This window comes from Geotrypetes seraphini, chromosome 10 (assembly GCF_902459505.1).
Source record: "Geotrypetes seraphini chromosome 10, aGeoSer1.1, whole genome shotgun sequence".
Classification (NCBI taxonomy): domain Eukaryota; kingdom Metazoa; phylum Chordata; class Amphibia; order Gymnophiona; family Dermophiidae; genus Geotrypetes; species Geotrypetes seraphini.
In genome coordinates this window covers 123,782,839-123,793,872 of record NC_047093.1, presented here as the reverse complement: position 1 = coordinate 123,793,872, position 11,034 = coordinate 123,782,839, and the positions used below count along the sequence as shown (strand labels likewise).

Below are 11,034 nucleotides of genomic sequence, written 5' to 3'. Positions count from 1 at the left end.
CATTCTAGTTGGTAAAATAATGATTGATACTCTGCTTGCTAATTTAACTAGCTCTGCTGTGGTTGATTATATTGTCGGTGAACAGCTTGCTGAGAAATTACCCTGTAAGCTGAATCTTTGACAGCCCTTTTCCCCCCATTATGCATGTTTAGCATCATCATTACCTTAGTCACATTTCTAAGGTTATGTGTTAAGATTGTATTGCTGTTATTCTGTTTGCTTCCATTGTGTTTTCAAAATTGTATGTGTTGATTTTATGTCCCTTTTTCTGTCTTCCTCCCCCTCCCCATCAACCAGGATCTTCTAAAGCAGGCCCTTAGAATCTAGCACTGACCTTCCTTATAGCCCAAAACCTCCAACCTGAATACAAACAAGTAAAAGATAGAAATTCTAAACTCCATGTACTTTGCAGGAAATTTAATGAATAGTTTATCATGTGGCATTCTGAAATATTGTCACTAAGTACAGGTATTTCTGTAGAAATGTGTGACCCAAGCTAAAACAGAACAATACTGACACAAAAGATTAAAGAAGGAGCCAAGTGAAGTTATCACTAAATGCAATAAATGGTGCTCAGTTGGGCCAATTATACATGTAACATAATTGTGTTAGATGACATCAACTCGTGTTCGAGTCCTAGCCATCTACAGATTTACAGATCTAAAAAGAAATTGGTTTTGCGCTAGTTTAGTAAGGTCCTCCAGCATCATCCCTATGTCCAGCCATCTGGCTGCAGATCACCCTCTTCACCCAGCTCCTTCGATTTTCCCAAACATGATGTCCTCCTCCATCTCTTTCTCTCTTCTGACGGTGTGACCAAAATAAGACATTCATAACTTCATCATTTGGGCTTCGAGTGACATAGCCGGTTTGATCTCTTCCAGAATCGATTTGTTCTTCTGGTGGTCCGTAGCATGCCTAAAATCCTTCTCCAGCACCAAAGCTCAAAAGAGTCGATCTTCTTTCTGTAGTGTCCAACTTTTGCATCTGTAATTAACCACTGAGAAAATGAGTGCATGTAACATAATTAATTGTCACTAAATTGGCAAATAATTAGTGATAAATAACTGATGAAAACAAACGCTAAGTGGCACTAATTTGCAGTTACACATTTAGTCGACTCATACTCCTATAAACAGTCCTCTCTGATATTCAGACCATGAGATATAGCCATCTGTCTCCTGTGGTTTGCAGCAATTATGGATATTCAAAGGTGGGGGCTATATAAGGGCACTGGCATTGAATATCTGGTTCCCCATGGGAGTGGACTAAGGGATCTGGCCAATCGGAGTCCTAGGTCACTCCTAGTGCATCCCAGAATGCAGTGGGAAAGAGGCCTAAGATTCCGGTTGGCTCAAGGTGTCTAAGGTCCCTCCTATGGAAAAGCCTTAAGCCATTAGGCCAATCAGGGCCTTAGGCCTCTCCCTGGTGCATCCCACGATGCACCAGGAAGGGGAAGGCCCTCCATTCAGTGGAAGCGGGTCTGTTAGCCCACAGGAGTAAGCATCCATCTGGCCTTCCAACTAAAAATTGTACTGGGGGGTCCAGGAGGGTTTGGGGGGGTTGGGATTCTAGCAGGAAGGACTGGGCATCCATCCTGCCGGTGGATGTCTCAAGTGGGTGGATTTGGGGTTCCCTCAGGATGGACTGGGCTTCTTTCCTGCCAGTAGTCTTTGTGTGTGTGGGGGGGGAGGGGGGGGTTAAAGTTTCCTGCCAAGGCTGCTAAACTGATCGCAGCAGGAAGATTCCCTTGCTACGATCAACTCAGCGGCAACCCGATTCTCTGTCACCTGTGGCATTGATGTCGGTTAGAGAATTGTGATGTTAGGCATGCTTAGACATGTGTCCGTGAATTGTGAAAAGGGACAGATTTCTCTGTAAAGAGGGAACCTGTTGGTACTTTTGTTGTCAATCCTGTTAATTCCAGTATATACAGCAAATTACATTAGTGATTTCTATTCCGCCGTTACCATGCGGTTCAAAGCGGATTGCATATGAATTGTCAGGACATTTAGAAGTACATAAGGAGTGGTCTGGATATTTTCTAGTTTGCTAAGGAATGGAGCGTATTGCAGGTGATGTTGGAGGTAGATCTAGGTGTGTTAGTTTGGTTTTATGTATTTTTTGAATAGTAGGATTTTGTTTCTTTTTTGAAGGTTTTGTACTCTGTGGACACCCACTAAAAATCAGGGGCGGGAAATTTCATGGCGACATCAGGAAGTATTTCTTCACCGAAAGAGTGGTTGATCATTGGAATGAACTCCCAGTGCAGGTGATCGAGGCCAGCAGCGTGCCAGATTTTAAGAATAAATGGGATGCACATGTGGGATCTCTAAGAGGGTAAATTTGGGGGAGGGTCATCAGAGTTGACAGACTTGATGGGCTATGGGATATCTAAGAGGGCAAAGTTAGGGGGGTGGGTCATTAGTGTGGGCAGACTTGATGGGCTATGGCCCTTTTCTGCTGTCATTTTTCTATGTTTCTATGAAGTCAGTAGATTGGAGAGTTTGGTGGTCCAGCTTTGCTGCTCGGGTGGCTAGGAGGTTGTCGTACAGCTTTTTTCATTTCACGTTTTTGGTTGGAGGGTGCGTGAATAGTGCGTGGGTTCTCCTGGTTGAGGTGAATTGTTTTAGTTTGTTGTTCCAGTAGACTGGGCTGTCTCCATTTATGGCTTTGAATAGTAGGCACTAGAATTTGAAGAGTACTCTTGCTTGTATTGGGAGCCAGTGTGAGTCGTGGTATGCCTCTGTAATGTGGTCAAATGCTTATGTTATACTATTCTTGTGTTTTGTATCAATGCAATAAGGGTCATTGATTAAAAAAAAAAAAAAAAAGGTCCTTGGATATCAAGAGAAGTATTGAAAACCTCCTGGGATATCAGGATTAGACTTATGTAATTCAGATCATTAAAGTACAGAAGCCCTTCAAGGATTCCATGGAAGAACTGAGATCAAGATGCTAATAGTGAATATCCTAGAGATGAAGTTAGAAAGATTTCTGCAGAGATGTTGACTTGTGGAGGATGGTTACATGATATCCCTGTGCGCTCACAGTTAAAAGAGAGTATTATCCTCCAGTATAGTGCACTGATGCATTGGAGAGATAAAGCAGTGGTTGTGGTAGAGGAAAGGGGAACTCTTGTTCAAGGTTTATGAGCTGCTGGGGACTTCTTAATTATGAGCAGTCTGTGAAATCATAAGATTTGAATATATAAGGAATGTTTACAGCCTAAGATTTTATTAAACTAAACTAACTAAACTAAATCTTAAGTTTATATACCGCATCCTCTCCATAGTTAATGTAGATCAAGCACTTGAGAGTTGTGCTTAGCTGAGGCATTTTCCTTCCATTTAAATATCTGCTTAATCTGATGTACTTTTGGTGTCATGAATATTATATAATATTGTTGTGTATGAACTTCACTGGCCTACAGCTGGAGAGTGTTTAGTCAAATGGTACAAGGTTGATTGTCACTGCTAGCCCATCGAGTATTATTTATATCATGAAAGGAAAAGCCCAATTTTTCATAGCCCATAAATCCTCAAACGATTCTTGTAGCAACAATAATGCATTCAAATTTTCAAAAAGATTTCTTTAAAAGCATCTGAAATATCTTGAGTCATATATCATCTCAAAAAGTCAAAAACGTTCAAAGATCTCTTTTAAACTCATGATCATTTATAGATAATTTTGACTCGAATTATTGATTCTGTTTATTCATTAAGGTGAATTGTAAGACAGTAGCTTACTGAATCCTTCCACTGTAGTACATATAGAATCAAGGGATATTACAGCAGGATGCTGAAGGGCAAATTTTTTAAAAATGGTGTTGTTCCCTCCATAATCTCTGCTCCAATCGCCAACCTAGGTTATTTATTTCTTTAAAATATTTATAGCCCGCTTATCCAACAATGCTAAGCGGGTGACAACATAACCTACCTAATAACAATAAGCAAAACCTATTCTCAAATATACAAAACAAAAACAAATTTTAAAAAATCAACAACATAAAATTCTATGAAATCATGCACACCAACCTGAATGAGTAAGAATAAAGAAAGAAAAATAAATCACCCCCATGCTCTCACTAATCACTTAGCAAAACAGCGCTCAAACAGAACCGTTTTCAGCCCTGTTCTAAACTACAAAAATGTAGAAGCCTGCCTCAGTTCCAATGGTAAGGCTTTCCGACACACCAGACTGCACTGAAAGCATTGTCTTACGACTCACTGAGAGCTTGACAACGTTCAACGGAGGCACCTCCACGCATAACACACGTACAGGACAATACCACTGCAAAACAGAACGTAAAATCAACAATTAGAAAATTATGGACAAGACCTTAAATTTGATCCACGCGCTAACCGACAGCCAGTGAATATCACAAAGAATTAGTGTAATATGATCAAATTTCAAAGACATGAGCAATGAGGCGTGCAGCAGGAGAGACAGCGTTGCTGTGACCTGGAACTGCCTGGTCTCCAGGGCAAATTTCAATGGCTCCAGCATCAACAATGCTAGCCTCTTCAGATCTTTCTGATGCAAGGATTTGGGGGAGAGGGATTGTCTTATTACATGAACTCAAAGTTGTTTCAAGGACAAGGGAGCTGCCCCTAGCAGCTCCTCAGGCACTCCCAGAAGTCATCTTCTGGGCATCTCAGTCAAACTTGTGAAGCCCATAACAATCCATAGGACTCAAGGTAGGTGCAGTCAAGGCTCTTCTTGCTGTTTGGCTATGTAACTTTTTGCTCAAACCAATAAAAAATATAAAACAACAGATGGAAATATATAAGCACATTTTGTACGACTCCCAACCTGCTTCAAAGACAGGGCTCTTCAACATGCTCTGATAAAGTTCCATGGGGCACCAAATTCTTGCCATTTCTGGGTGGTTGGTGTCTTTCATTTCTCACTCAGATTTTGAAGTCAAGCAAAGTCAAATGTATCATAAACAAAGTACAAGGAAAACGTCAGAACGCAATAAGGCAGATGGAAGAAATCTAAGTCCACTAAGGGGCTTAGCAACCGCAGATAACGTGGCATTATACTATTATCTAAACCTAAGTATAAGTTTGAATTTCCTTGAAACACATAAGGGCCCTTTCATTAAAGCTTAATGCCGTTTAACAGACGTTAGCTTCCACTAAGTGCCATATGGCCCATGGATATAAAATAGGACATGCTAAGTCTGTTAGTCCGTGCTAAGCTTTTGCAAAAAGGCTCCAAAGTGATGTCAGGGACAAAAGAAATATGAGCCAGTGTTCGTTCTTCACCTACATAGTTCCTTCTTTTTTTAAAAAAATTATTTCTTTAAATTTCAAACTAATTTACAAGGATCCACTTGTTACAGCAAATCAGAGTATCATTCATCAAGGCATATATATGATTTATAAAAAGAAACATTTAAATATTAAGTGGCACAAACACTAATATGAAAATTAAAAACTAAATCATATAGAATTTACAATTATTTCAAAACTCTTCCTTAGACCTCAATATGGCCTTGGGGACAAACAAGAAAATAAGATAAGGAGATCTCTTGTTAACAATGAAAATAAATGTTAGGAAAAGGCTTAACTTGAATCATACCAGCCTATTTTCTTTGAAGCCCTAATTTCATACATTCATTACTTTTTTTGTGTCCCAAAAATTTCAAAGCTGCTCTGGTACAAAAAACACATATTTAGTCCCGGCATATTTTTTTTGACACTTACAGGAGTCATTTAATAAAAAATTTGCTCCCATTTTTACTGCTTCTTCCCGCATAGCTAAGAATAATTTTCTGCGGTCTTGAGTTACCTTTGCAACATCAGGAAAAATCCAAATTTTTTGACCCATGAATAAACTTTGAGGAGAACGAAAAAAAGCCTTCATAATTGAGTATAAGTCCTGTTCAAAGACTAATGATACAACCAAAGTTCTTCGGTATTCGATCTCCTCCTGAGAATTCTCCAATATTACATTACATTACATTAGAGATTTCTATTCCGCCAGTGCCTTGCAGTTCAAGGCGGATTACAAAAGAATCACAAAAAACGTATTACAAGAAGAAGATATCTGGTAATTTCTAGAGGAGATAAAGAGTAGATGAGGTTTCTTTGGGGAATCGGGAAGGTATTGGGAAGTGGGAAGGAGCTAGCGGTATTAAGTCGTTTGCAGGAATTTTTTGAAAAGTAGCGTCTGTACTTCTTTTCTGAATGTTTCGCGCAGCCGAACCCCCGCTGACCCTCCATCCTTCCCTCCCATCCAAACCCCACCGACTGCAAACCCTCCATGCCTCCCTCCAGAGCAGCGTCGGGCCAGCAGCATTCTAAACAGGCTGCTTTGCGGCTTTCTCACGTTGGGGCCTTCCATGTGCTGTGTTACTGATGACATCATCAGTGATGTGGCAGATGGAATTCCCCAACGAGAGAAGGCTGTTGGCCCGATACTGCTCTGGAGAGAGGTATGTAGAGCTTGTAGTTGGCGGGGTTCGGATGGTAGGCGGGCCGGATTAAATAACCAAGCGGGCCGGATATGGCCCATGGGCCGTAGTTTGCCCGTGTCTGATTATATATGGCCTGTTAATCATTTTATTATCTAAACAGCTCAAATCATATTTCAGTATCTGCGCATTTCTACTTTCCATCTTTGGCAATGGTGTTACCACCTTAAATTATTACAAGGCCCTTGATCAAATCATGTAGATCGGAGCACTTCTTTCTTGCTCTCAGCCTTACTGTTTCTCCCCTGCAGCTTTATTGTCCAATAATCTCATTTCCCAGATGGTGACATGCAAATTATATTTATCCAATTCAAATACTGCTCAGAAGGCAAATTTAGAATGAATTAATCAGATTTGTCAGCATATGAATAGGATTCATAGAGTTACCTCAGAAATACCCTGCATCCAATTCTATATTTCAGAACCAGAAGGGATGATTTGTTCAAACAGATTGCATCTCAGTGTTAACTCCATCTCATCACCTGCTCTCATTCAGTTTAGAGGCAGGTCTCTGTCAGCATGCAAAATTGTTTTCCTTAAGTACAAGACATACTGTGACCTTGAGGCTGAATGTGAAACTTCAGCAAAAGCACAGATACTGCAGAAAATGTACTTTAGATGCTTAATTCACTTTTCTCATCATTTTACAGATGTTCTGTATTGTGAAACATGACATTTAAACAAAGTGTATTTTATTGGCCTTTGCATTCAAATCTGTTTTCTGGTCTTAATGAAAAGGCCAATAAAATACTAGCCCCAAAATATGCCCATAATTCTATTATACATGAGCTTTTAAGACCAAAATGGCTCCATTGTTCAAATATGACATATGCACAAAAGGGAGAAAGAAAATCCAACGTAGTCTGCAGTAAACAACAGCAACCAGAAAACAACAAACAGACTGCAGACAATGTACAAGATGCAGGCGTTGTTTATTAGTAAATGCAGTAACATATACAACCTTATAGCCAACCAAGGGACCCGACACGGTCCGTGTTTCGGATGACACGCCTTCCTCAGGGGTCCATGGTGGTTAAGGTATAAAGCAAACTGCGTAAAAGATAACAAACACACGCCAATCACGATCAAATGGGGTCAAGCAAGTCTTACACATTTGATCGTGATTGGCGTGTGTTTGTTATCTTTTACGCAGTTTGCTTTATACCTTAACCACCATGGACCCCTGAGGAAGGCGTGTCATCCGAAACACGGACCGTGTCGGGTCCCTTGGTTGGCTATAAGGTTGTATATGTTACTGCATTTACTAATAAACAACGCCTGCATCTTGTACATTGTCTGCAGTCTGTTTGTTGTTTTCAAATATGACATAAACATAGCGGCAAGTTTTTGGAAAGGTTCCAATTGACCCCCTTGGTATCATTAAGAGACTTGGTTGCCTGTTTTCAGCCCACCTATTCCCCCACACTATGACTCATTGCTCTGGAACCACCCTTTTTTCATTCACCTCACCACCAAAACAGTCTCCCAAATCCGTAGGGCAGGGAGGAAAGGTGCCAAGCTAAAATTCTTTCTTCTCCTTTCCTAACACCTTCACCTCACCCCCTTTGTCCAAACCTTCCACTACAAAACAAATTCCCCCAGCTCACTCAAATCATCATTGTATTCTCAAGCTCATCTTCTCTTGCTTTATCCAATCCCCACACTCTACCACGTTTCTACCCAATTCCTTCTGCCTAAATACAACAAATATTCTCCGCAAATCAAATCCCATTCATCCTTTAACATGGACTCTTACAAGACTTTCACTTCCCTCCCACTTCTCCTTCCCAAAACCCTTCTACTGACTTGATTAAGCTCGGACAAGGTTATCAGCCCACTATTTACAATGGGCTCACTTGATATTCTTTTCGACTGCTTATCATTTGGTAATTTTTTACAGTAAAAAAGTGGCTCTGATGGTATTATTATTATTATTGTTGTTTTGATGAATAGTCTGAATCTTTTCATTAAAAAAAATTTGGATCTTTTCCAGATAAGCCCCGCCAAAAAGTTAACCCCCGCCACCCAAAAAAATTATAAAAAAGAGGCACGATCTGTAGAAAGTAAAGTGGGGGGGTTCCCCCCCACACACACACCCCCGTCGGAGCCCTTAAAAAAATGGTCGACAGTTTATCCTATTTTTTTATAATGTTAAGTTTCATATCCTCTTTTTTATAATCTTTTTTGGGTGCTCCGACGGGGGGGGTTTGGGGGGGAACCCCCCCACTTTACTTTATACACATCGCGCCACGTTGTGGTGCCGTTGTGCTGAGAACTTCACTGGTTAAGGTTGCGTGCGCTGGCAAAAGGTGGCGGGGCTTAACTTTCGGCGCGTCCACTTTTTCCATCAGTGGCGGGGCTTATCTGGAAAAAATCCGAAAATTCTATCTTATGATTTGTTCTTTTTAAAAAAAAAACATTTGGGCAAAAAAAAAATGCAGCCAGTGTTGGCATACAAAATATAATTTTGTGTCTGTATGCTGGAATTATCTGGCATGTTAAAATGCACTGGAAAAATAACTGGCATAGTGATATTCTGGGACTGCAGCTTTATGAGTAACAGCAGGTAGTGAGGGTTCGCAGTGCACTAAAATATTTGTACATCAAAGTAAACTTCCAATGAATCCCTGCGTGAACCCATCCAGCATCTTTAACCAGGGATTCATGTTTCTACTGACTTCAGAAAGTCTGGGGTAAATGTACATTAGATGGCTATTCCGAATCCATGTCGTTCCTGGCTAAGAGATACGCTGACAACTTCCTCGAACAGATGCCATTTCTGATGCATAGTAAACAGAACCACAAAGGTTTGAATTCAAAGCTCCATTACCTTCTGGAATTCTCCTGACATGCTCAGAAAAGCTTTCAGGTAAGGAAAATGTATTTTGTTTCTATATTTGCAGAGAAGTGATTTGATTTATTACTTACAAACCACCATTAAAGACAAAATATCTGACCACGGGGACATTCAACATCAAGAGACAGGGTCACGGTACTCTTTTCTCCAATTGATTTTTGCTTCTTTTTTTTTTTACGCCATGTTTTGTCTTTTTAGAATCCAAATTAGGTATGTTTTGTGGCTTGGCAGGTTATAAAGCTATCAAATAAATGAAAAATGAAGTGAAAAAGCATAAAAGAAAATAACATAAAACCTAATTGTGATCAGTGCAGAATTACACAGTACAATTAGCAACAAAAATCCAAGAATAATAGTGTGGGTGGAGGAAATAATTTTAGCCAGGTTTTATTTGAGCCTGTAACAAAACATGTAAGGAAAACAATAAATGATTAGAGAACAGAAGTGCCAGCTCTCTAGGGATATTGGCAACACTTTGCGATTGTGAGAAAACAACAGATCATCCATCTCCCATCTAATGAATTCTGGCACCGGATTCCACAATTGAAGGGCAAGACCAAAACAAGCTTGGGTCTATGAGGATCATTGCTGGCTCTGACTCACAGACTGATTGAAAGCTTATTTTGGAAAGCTAGAACCAAACTGGTGAAGCTAGGAAAGAAACAAGTATTAAGAACATGAGATTCAGGCAGTGACAACGGGGGTGAGCGGCGCCCTGGGTGGTGGCACCCCTCTCCCGCCCTCTTCCCTGCACCCCCCCCACCATGCTTGCGCGCCCTTTCCCCATACCTTTTTATCCAGCGCGAGCAGCCATGACGTTGCTGCTTGTGTCTGCTTCGGCACTCTCTCTGTTTCTAGGCGTGGGTCCTGGAAGTGACATCAGAGAGCGACCTCATGGCTGCTTGTTCCAAAATTAAAAAGGTATGGGAGGAAGGGGAGGGGCAGCAGGGGGAGGAGTGGGAAGGGGCGGAGAACAAGAGGGGTGCCAGCGCCCCGAAGAAGACCGCGCCCAGGACGGTCCATCCCCCCCCCTTTACGCCATTGGGCTCAGGCTAGCAAAATGCAGAGAGGGTTCCAGGTACCAGCAAAGCAAGTCCGTATTTAGAGCAACACATTTCCAAGGGTGGAATTTTGGCCATCACATTGACTAGGAATGTAAATGTTAGTGATGCCAAATCAATTTAACATTTTTTTATTATTATTATTATTTTTTTTTTTTTAATTTAACATGAACTAACACGTGTACACATCAGGCCAGATTCTCATTGCAGCGTTTTAACTCCCTCCTTTATAAAGCCATGCTAGCCTTTTTAGCGCCGGCCATGGCGGTAGCAGCTCGGAGGCTCATAGGAATTCTATGAGCGTCAAAGCTCTTACCACGGTGGCCGGCGCTAAAAACTCTAGCACGGCTTTATAAAGGAGGGGGTAAATTAGGCGGCGATAGCTTCCCTACTTAATTGGTTTCATTGGGTTTAACTGACACGATAATTGGTAGCACCATTAAAACCTAATTAAAAATATGTTTTAAAGAAAACATCCCTGCTACGTGGCCTACCTGACTGGCACCTTGGTCTGTAGCATCTATTAGCTCCTAGTGATGCTGAAGGCTGGTGATGGACATGGTTAGGGGTGGTGGTGGCCTTTGGCATCACTAGGCAACATTGGCTGTAATTCACAAAGGATGCTAGGTGCT

At 41.0% G+C, this 11,034-nt stretch overlaps 1 long non-coding RNA gene across 1 annotated transcript in view; it reads right to left on the bottom strand.

Moving 5' to 3' along the window:
- Positions 1 to 444: 444 nt before the first annotated feature.
- The window catches only part of LOC117368202, a 95,329-nt gene continuing 84,739 nt past the window's right edge, over positions 445 to 11,034 (bottom strand). Inside the window, exon 3 of the long non-coding RNA XR_004540919.1 lies at positions 445 to 987. This is a non-coding gene — a long non-coding RNA (uncharacterized LOC117368202). The remainder of the gene's footprint in view (positions 988 to 11,034) is intronic.